The sequence below is a fragment of the Silene latifolia genome, unplaced genomic scaffold (genome assembly GCF_048544455.1).
Source record: "Silene latifolia isolate original U9 population unplaced genomic scaffold, ASM4854445v1 scaffold_741, whole genome shotgun sequence".
Classification (NCBI taxonomy): Eukaryota; Viridiplantae; Streptophyta; class Magnoliopsida; order Caryophyllales; family Caryophyllaceae; genus Silene; species Silene latifolia.
In genome coordinates this window covers 7270-17150 of record NW_027413652.1, presented here as the reverse complement: position 1 = coordinate 17150, position 9881 = coordinate 7270, and the positions used below count along the sequence as shown (strand labels likewise).

Here is a 9881-nt window from a genome sequence, read left to right as displayed (position 1 = left end):
CCCAAAATGATAGGAATGTGAGCATCATCTGGCATATCTAGCACAACGAAATCAACTGGGAAAAAGAACTTTCCTATTTTGCACAGAATATCCTTTAAGACTCATAAATTTGGACCGACGAACGATCACCATTCAGACCGTCATATTAGTGACCGCAAATCTAGTCAATTTCATTTTCTTAGCTAGACTCAAAGGCATAACACCAATGTCAGGTTCCTAGGTCACATAATGCCTTCTCAATTGAGAAGGTACCAAATATTACAGGAAACGAAAAAGCTACCGGGGTCTCATAGCTTACGAGGTGTAGTATGAGTTAAATAAGAACATGACTCCCTCGAGCTTAGTGCTTATTGCACGCACAGTCAAGTGGCTTCTTTTTAGACAAAAGTTGCTTCATAAATTTCATGTAAGCAAGCACTTGATTAACTAATTCAAGGAAAGGAACTTGCACATTTAAACTACGAATAACATTTTCAAATTTGTTAAACGACACTGCTCTTCATTTCGCACTAATCTTCTCCTCGGATAAGGGGCTATAAGAAGCAACTTAGCCCTCTCCTCTAGATCTCTCGATTGCAGATCGCGACTTAGGCCGAAAATCCACTACTTTGTTCTTGTCAGAAGCTAACCTTTTTCGTGATCGTCTCAAAAATGAACCATTAATCGTCATTAGGTCATACTTTGGGCGAACCTGGGATGCACCCATCAAAGATTTGAATCTTGCCTCAATAATTTTAGGCCGCATCAAACAAGTGGTCCTCAAGTTATCCGCATTGGAGGACGAAAAGGTTCAACGATCGTGAAATTTTTGGTGATACGACCATGTTGGTCCGATCGATTGCTTTCTACAGACCGTGGTTATTGTTTTTATTGGGGTCGTCGAATCGCATCAGTGTATCACGATCGATCGGATATACCTGCCTAAACGTCTTTTCTTTCCGATTTATTCACTCCACCTTTTCTTACTTGGTTCCGCCTCATCTTTCCGAGTGACATCGACCATAGCGGGCCCTTCAAGGGTAGACCCACTCCTCAAAGTGATAGCATTTAGGGTCTCTTTATCCTATTGGCCACTGAATTTCCCCGAGCTCGAGTTGCACTTTTGCTACAAGTTGAGCAATTTGACTCTCCAACATTTTGTTGATCCGTCTCTCTAGCTGAGACTCCTTTTGCAAAAACCCGAACATTTTGAACCATGTTTTCAACTCAAATGTCGGACTTTGAAATTGCTACCTGGAGGCACATAAGGAGGCTTTTGAAATCGCTGGCACCGCTTGTGATGGGGCACATAACTTCTACTTAAGTGGAGGTGGAACCCGATTTTGGACATTTTGGCTAGTCCACCTCAAATTGGGGTGGACATTAGAGGAATCGGGATATGTACCACCTATAATGTTGAAAGGCAAAGCACATACTTCATTCGAACTAGGACAAAAATCAAACATGTCCCTCACCTCCACATCTTTGCATGTAAAGGGATCGTCGAACAAGATTAACCTGGTAAATACCTCCTTTTTGAGATCCTCTTCCAAGCTCATACTTATCAAATCTCGCCGTGAGAGCCTCTAATGCAGCTTACAGAAGGAGATTCAGCTGCCTCTTTGATTTCCCCTCGAATTTCCATGCTCAGCTTTATGGGTGGCCATATCATCAATGATTTTCCACTCCTTAGTTTCTCCAACATTCTCCCGGAATCGCCATTAGCCGCAAGATCCGGGATAGCCCTCCTCGATCGTCATAAAGCCCATTATAAAACCGATTACATAGGCTCCATTGCCAAACCCATGGTGCGGAATAGTTCGCACTGATCTTCTTGAAACGGACCCATGCCTCATGAAAATTCTCATCAAGGACCTGTTTAAAGCTCGTGATCTGAGCTCTAATGGCATTGGTCTTCGAGGCAAAGAAATATTTCTTGTAGAATGCTAGGGCCGGAGAATTCCAACGCGGATCCGATTAGCCGGCTCGATCCGCATCTCATTCATTCCCTTGCGGCATCACGAAGCGAGAATATGAACATCGTCTCCTTCACCTGGTCCTGGGTCACACCTGATGGTGGGGGTATGGAGCAAGATGAGTCAATGAATGTCTCCATATGTTTAGCTGCATATTCATTTGCATAGCGGCTCCCAAATTGGTTTCTCTCAACCAAGTTAATATAAGACGGTTTCGGTTCGAATTTTCTATCCGTCCCCGGTAATGCGAATCCCTTATAGAGATTTTCACTGTTGGCTTCGAATGACCAAGCTATACTCGCCTCTTGGCCTATGTCCTGGAGATGTGATGGTCTCAGCTGAGGAAGTAGAAATAGGAGATGAAGGTGGATCCTCCTCAAACAGCTCGTTCTCGTAGTAACTGGACAGAGTACTTAGCTCTTCCTCTGTCGGCAATACTCTAGATGATCGTCTCAACTCACGCAAAGTCTTTTCGATCTCAGGATCTAATGGTCTCAATTCACCAGCCTGTGACCTGCGCATAAGAGGAAACTACAAGTAGAATATGAGAAAAGTTTAAGGAACAGATGTCCCTTAAACTAAGAAAAGGACTAAACATAAAAACAACTAAAAATTAAACAATTGCCTCCCCGGAAACGGCGCCAAAATTTGATACCGTCGTAGAGTACCAAAGATAATATTTATAGTCCAAACTACTACTATAGCTAGTGGCAGTCAGGGTCGAACCACAGAGAGGCGATGCAATTAATAGTTGTCTTAATTTTAGTCTATAGTAAAAAATGAGTGGGGGTTTGAGTTGAAAAGTTCTATAACCTAAGGCAATCAAATTAAAACTAAACTAAAACAAATAAAAGAGTGAATAAAAAAATAAGATGAAAACAGATATTAAAAGGGTGCTAAGATAGTCGGTTCACTGTAGTTTCGGCGGCAGTATCCTAGGTAAGTCTGAGTCAATCACGTGAGACGGGAAAATAAGAAGTCCTCTCGGTCCATTCTTAACAGGTAGCATCTTTCGATCTGGCTACGGGTCCCTAGTATCACTAATGCTAACTTTCGTCCTGAAAAGTGATTTTAAAAGTCTAAATTAACTTATCTCTCGATCTTATTAATTTAGTCGTCTTAATTAGGTAGTCTATTTCCCTCCCCTATCTTTCGATCCTATCAGGTCGGTCAATTCCTAAGCATTCAACTAGTCGTGTGCACTCGATTCGTCAAATATAGCAATTAAATTAATTAAAACGAAGTAAAACTCACGGAGCCGGTCGATCGACCAGATAGGCCAGTCGATCGACCATGGCGCGATTTCAGGTCTACGCAAATTATGCCGCCTACACTACAGATTCCCTACATCCTAGCACGAAGGGTTTAGCTACTCATGATTACGATAAAAACAACAGTAAGATTAACAATTAAAGCTATTGAATGCATATTTGAATTAACTAAACAAGTAAATAACATGAAACGATAATTCGGCTTTGGGAATTCTAAACTAGCAATTTCTAATCTATGAACGAATAAAGTAAACTCAATAAGGGAACCAAAATTACCAGTAGAAAGCAGGAAGAAGAATCCGAGAACACGAGCGAAAAATAAATTGTATTGAATGAATGTAAATTCTAATGCAAAACCCAATATCGAACCCTAATTATTCGATTCCTAAAAAACTGATGATCAAAGACTTGATGCCAGGTTACGTTATATAGAAATATCACGTAACTCTGATTCCTAAACCTAATTACAATGGGCTTCTAACTTCTCGTCCTTTTTAATTTGCGGCGTCATAGTCGGGTGGGTGGTCGATCGACCACCGAGACGATCGATCGACAAGTTCCACCGCATGCGGTGGCTTTTGGAAATCGCACACCGTCGATCGACCATAAAGACCAGCCGATCGATTGCTTTAGTTGGTAGTTTGCTCCAAAGCCTCCATAAATCCATTTCCGGGGCCTGGATGCGCACCAAGTTCGTTTCTCGAGTAAATACTTCATGTCAAATAAAATGCCAAGTACTCGGGGACGGATTCGGCTCGATTTCCGCTGGATTCTTCAGATTTCTGCAATATTGCACAAAAACACGAAAGTAGACGGAAATGGGGAAAATAGTAGCATAAACTACATAATTGAGCTCTGAAATGCGCGTAAAATAGGGTGTAAAACATCATATTTAGGACACGCATCAAGTAGCAGCTTAATCTAGAAGGGTAGCAGCAGTTTATTAGTAGCAGAATGACGACAACGGGTAGAACTTGGAGAATAAATTTCCCTCCTCAACGAAGCTGAGAAGCGAAATTGGGGGCAAACTATTTGAGCCAAAATTAAACTATTTGGCAAGGGCTACGTGGCACGAGACGAGTGGGTAATTAATTAAACAAATGGACCCATAACATGGGGGAGTTGGGCCCTTGGATCGCAAGAGAAGCAAATATGGGTTGTAGTATGATAAACGGCGACTGCGACTCGGGAATAGCCAAACCCTAACTTGGAGAAGAAGACAATAGGGAAATAAACCCTAAAAGTCCAAATACTATAAATACAGGGAAGTCAATAAGAGAAAGGTATTCATATTCATTCGGCGGCAAATGAGGCCATACTCACCCTTTTCTACGTACATACAACAAACAATTCCGTTAATGATTAGGTAATGATGACCAATCATTACCATATTAATTACCACAATAACAAATGATACGACTCACTTAGTCGTAGTTATTTGGAGCGAATTAGTATGGTTTTGACGGCTTGAAGTAGTGTTATCGAGCTTTATTGCAGGTTATTTGCTAGTGAGCTTTGGTTAGCTATTGGGCCGATTTTACAAGTTTAAAATGGAATTCAAGTCCGAGGAAAGATGGGCCCGGATACCTATGAAGATACCTGAGACGTGTGCGGTTAAGGTGCACTAATCGTCGCGCATAAATCAAAGGCTAAGCGGTACCGCATTCCACCGCACGCGACCGAGGCACTGACCGAGGCTCGACCAAAGCGCGACCTACACTGGACCTTTTTGTTTCTTTACTTGATCGGTTAGTTCCGATTATGACGTTTATTATTTTAATACATTATTTCCTAATCTAGTTTTAGACCTTATTACTATATAACTTGTTATTAGAGCTTTAGAAGATTTTTACACAACTTGGAGCGACAAAACCCTATTATTGTTATTGTCGGGACGATGTGTAACTAATCTCTATTCTTGAATTCAAGCAATTGAAGCACTCTTAAACCGATTGTGAGTTTGAATGTTTTAGTTCCTCTTCTTGATTATTATGAATTGCTTAGTTATTAATTATATGAATGTTGATTGATTATTGCTAGGTGTACAACTAGTGATTGATTTCTTAATTCTACTGTTAGTATTGTTAATTGAATAGGATTTATTGATTAACTCTGCGCTAGTAATGTGACTAGGAATTAATATTGAACGGTATACGTTGGTATTAGTTTTAGAAGCGATTCACATAAATATCTAAAATACAACTGGATTGTATGCACTATTTATTCTCTATCGAGTTCTTTATTTTATATTGCTGCTGTTGAATTAAATCTTGAACTGGATTGTTAAGATTGTTTAGCAGTTAGGGTTGATTAAGAAAGGGATTCATTTTAATTAACTATTCGTAAGGAGAACCGGAATTTGTCATTCACGATAGAGTAATCAAGATTAGTAATTAAAACCGTCTTACATTGATCAATTGTTATTAAGTGTGGATATATGCTTAGCTCTAAGACCCTTTTAAATAATTTGATACACCGAAATTATTTAGTTTTATTACTCAATTTGTGTTAGCTATTAATCTTAATTTATTAGAAAATCAACTCAAATCTCCCCCCCCCCCCCCCACATTAGAGATCGACTTTTCCTACATTATAATTTGCATAAATTGTTAATCTTATTCCCTTGGGTTCGACCCTTATTTCCGCTTTACTACTATTTAGTATTTGGATTTAAAAGATATAAATTGTTAATTTGAGGCATACGACTTTAGCCTGTCAACAAACCCAGCATTACTACATAAGAATAAACCTAGATAATCATATATTCTCATATTACCATACATCCATCATCATTCCATATCACATAAACATGGCCAACAGCAATTATAACTTAAATTCCTGCAAACACACATATAAGTTTGCCAAACCCACAAACAGCCTTTAACGTCAAATTTGTGTACCGTATGTCGACTCCGTCTCTATGTATAAGGATTGTATTATTACTAAACGAGGAGCCGTCTGTAATATATGTTAGGGCCCAATTTCCCTACAATCTGGCCGAGGAACCGTAAGTCGACTGGGGCCGGAAGGGTAGCTGGCATGTCGTGGGTAAAAGATTAATGGGAAGCAGAGGGAAAGAATGCAGGCTAGGCGGCGCTCAATGGATGCCTTGGAGAGGAAGCTAGCTAACCCTAGTAAGGTTAATAACTATAAAAGCAATGAAGGGCATGAAGAAGAGATCATTTAATACACAGCACACAAAGCACCGTCACATAGAACTAGCAATTAGCCATCTAACCTAATTATACTCATGGCCCAAATTAATCGATTGCTAATGAAGAAATTGGTGGGATTTCGTCTCCCCCCGCGGTTGTTTCCCTTTAGGGTTTTCCGTGTCGCCAAACTCTCTCTCTCTCTCTCTCTCTCTCTCTCTCTCTCTGTCTCTCTCTCTGTCTCTCTCTCTGTCTCTTGTGTTCAATCTCTTTACGTACTTTGCATACAATCAATCACATCATACAAACAATCAAGCGATTATTGAATAAGCCTACCTTAACTCACCCTCAACTAAAAAGTGGTAAATATACGCAAATAGTTTGGCGCCCACCGTGGGGCAAGGTAGTCGTCATTTATAGTCATCCCAATGTAGCGCCAACATCAATTCAGTGAGCAAAAAAGGAAGCCCAGGTTCAGCAACTAGGCCTGCGAAAAGTCATAGATCACATGTGACATGAATCCCGGTAACCACGGCGACAGCCAGGACCCAGATTCCACCATAAAGACCCCCTCCTAGGGCGTATTTGCCCCCTAAGACTAATTATCCACCTTCCACTAAAGGACCTGCAATGACAGTGGTTCCATCTAGAACAGAGAAGGGGGCAGAATCCACCTAGGTGGAGCCAGTAATCTCTCGCTAAGAAACGAGACCCGTCAGTCATTGCAAACACCAGCAACCACCACCTAACACAACACAAACTATGGTGAGCACGCTGGATGCCCTAAGAGAGAACAGAGCAATGTGGGCCCAGATACATGTCATACGTTCGCATAGCCCGCGCTCCACATCTTCAGATAGAGATCAGGTTCAGCGAAGCCAGGCAGCAGTTGTAACGCACTAGGCGGGCCCATTCCTCAGTCAGGAGCCACTACGCCCGTTCCCCTCAGACCTGGTAACCAGACTATATCTAGGAAGCACATCAATAAGCAGTAGCAATGTCCTAGCAGGGCTAGGGTTCCTGGCATAAGATACCTCTTAGGCAACTCTGACGAATGTTTATACAGGACCCGCATCAGGTAACATCCCATCAAGTGATTTAGTTATTACTAACCGTATACCTTTTCCAGCATTCGACAATTGTGGACATGGGCCACAAGGGTGCTTGGGACAAGCGTTTGTATTTGTGGAGTCGCCACCAATTTTTATGGGAAATTAGAACCGTTCGAATACCTCGTGTCATGTCAGGACACAAAGTAGTGACATGAATACTAATAACTCGTTACCCTTAGCATTCTATGTCTAGAATGACTCTCGCGGATACCAATGAACACGGGTGTTCACAGAGATCTGGAGTAAGGGGTGAGGGTACGTATTAGGAAGTCCTTTTACTGAACACCTAATCCCGCCCGTCTCAATAGCAGCCTCTACTAATGATTGGGAAAATTGTTTGTATTTGATATGTTGTCGATTATATGCATGCAATACAACATCCAACATTTTAATCCTAACATGTGAATTTAGACTAAGTCGATGAACAAGTAATTAGCACTCAATTATGTCGAAGTTGGAAGTTAAATTAATTTACATGTGAGAAACAAATAAATAAACCATACATAATAAACGATAAATAAATAACGATAATTGAAATTACAACAATTAAAATTACAATGATTAATTTATTTACGTCAAAAATACGCTCAAGAAGGAAATTTGAAGAAAAGAAAAGAAAATGAAAGGGTTAAAAATTAAAGTAAGAAAAATAAGACAGATTAAGAGTGATATTACTGTTAATAGTCAACTAATTACGTAATTAAGGATTAGGTCAAAGCGAGAATGGAAGGTCAGGGATAGAACTCACCCTGCAACAAAGCAAGATTGTTGCGTCCCTTGGAAGAGGCGCAGCTCCCACTGCGTCTGTTCCTAGGTTGAGTTCTGACTGTGAAGTCAGAACCGCGGGTTGGTTAACGTTCGTTAGTGTGTTTAATGGTTAATTATCGATATTTAACTCAAGTGAAGGTGATTTAATATTTTAATTATATATGAAGCCGTCATAAAAATGATAAACACGGATTAAAACTAATTAAAATAGGTTAGAAACAAATCATAAACGAATTAAGACGAATGAGGTTTGATTTAGTGACGAAAACGAACTTGAAAGGACATGATAAACTGGAAATAAGCAATGGAAATATGTACAAAGGACGAATTCCAGAAAGTTGATATCAACAAATCGAGCTTCTAAAATCCGGGTTTGATTTAGTGACGAAACCCGCAAATATTGATTATAAGGGATCTAAGTCGTAAATAAGACGTGATAATTGGAAAGAATGATTAAAACGTGATTTATATACAAGGGAACGTAAGAAAATAAGAAAATAAAATAAAAGGAGCGGAACAACAGAAAACCGAGGAAGAAGAGGAAGAAGAAGAAGAGCAGGAATTGCGGCAGCCTCTGGAAGAGGCGCGATGAATCTTTGCGTTTCTTCTCGACGTCCTGTTAATGCTAATCCGTAAAAACGGTTTGATAAAAAGATCTTTGAAGTCGGTCTTGAATGTATTTTTGACGTAAATTTTATAATAATTGATATAAAAATAATACAATAAAAAAAGAAGGGATTTACACCCTCAGACTTACATGATTGACGAAACAAGATTAACTAAGTTAACGTTTAGTGATTGCTCGACTCGAATGTATGTAAAAAGTACTCTCGTTAGAGGATTTAGATTAAATTGATTGATGTGTAGTGGTCAAATTGGTCGGTCATGCAACGTGACTGGTACTCAGAATGATCTCAGCTTACGTGGTCGATTGATCAAGTATGTAGACGTCAAAAGCTTAGAGCACGGTCTTAGAATGCAATGGGAGAAGAGAAGGACAGACACTCTCGTGAAAAATACGTGGAACGAAGGTCCCTATTTATACTAAAAAATGTGAAGAGTTTAGCAATGACTCAAATTTTGGAAACAAATTACGGAAAAATCTGAAAACAAGCTGAAACGAGCTGGGGAAGAGGCAGAGCATCTGCTGCGTCATTTTCCCAGAGGTTTCCTCCTACGGAAGAAAGATTTCCACGTTTCTTTTATGAAATTGCGGTGGATCTGTACTTCCTTATTCCTAAAAATAATATATACGACATATATTTTACCAAAAGATATAAAATTAATTTATAGAATAAATATCTGGAATATTCTAGAGCATTCCTACTCTGCATTTTAAATGGTTTCTTAGAAAATGAAACAGTTTTTGACCCGGACTCCAAATGAACTCTAATTACTGTCAAAACGGCCGTATCGGCGCGTAGATGATGACCAAGGGGTAGACACAAGTATTTGAGCTACCACTTGACGATAAACTTGCGGATTGTCATAAATCATTCCGTGTACCAAACATGCGGCCCAATCATCACTGGGTGGTTGGCGGAAGGTGTAGAAATGAGGTATCTACAACAATCAGCAGGTCGTCGGGTGGAAGCCAAGGGCCACGATGACACCTACACCAAC

The 9881-nt window shown here is 40.0% G+C and overlaps 1 non-coding gene across 1 annotated transcript; it reads left to right on the top strand.

The window, feature by feature from the left end:
• The first annotated feature begins 1779 nt into the window (after window positions 1-1779).
• LOC141640237 (small nucleolar RNA R71) lies at window positions 1780-1887 on the top strand. Its single transcript, XR_012542920.1, has one exon. It is a non-coding gene; the product is annotated as a small nucleolar RNA R71 (small nucleolar RNA).
• The last annotated feature ends 7994 nt before the right edge of the window (window positions 1888-9881 follow it).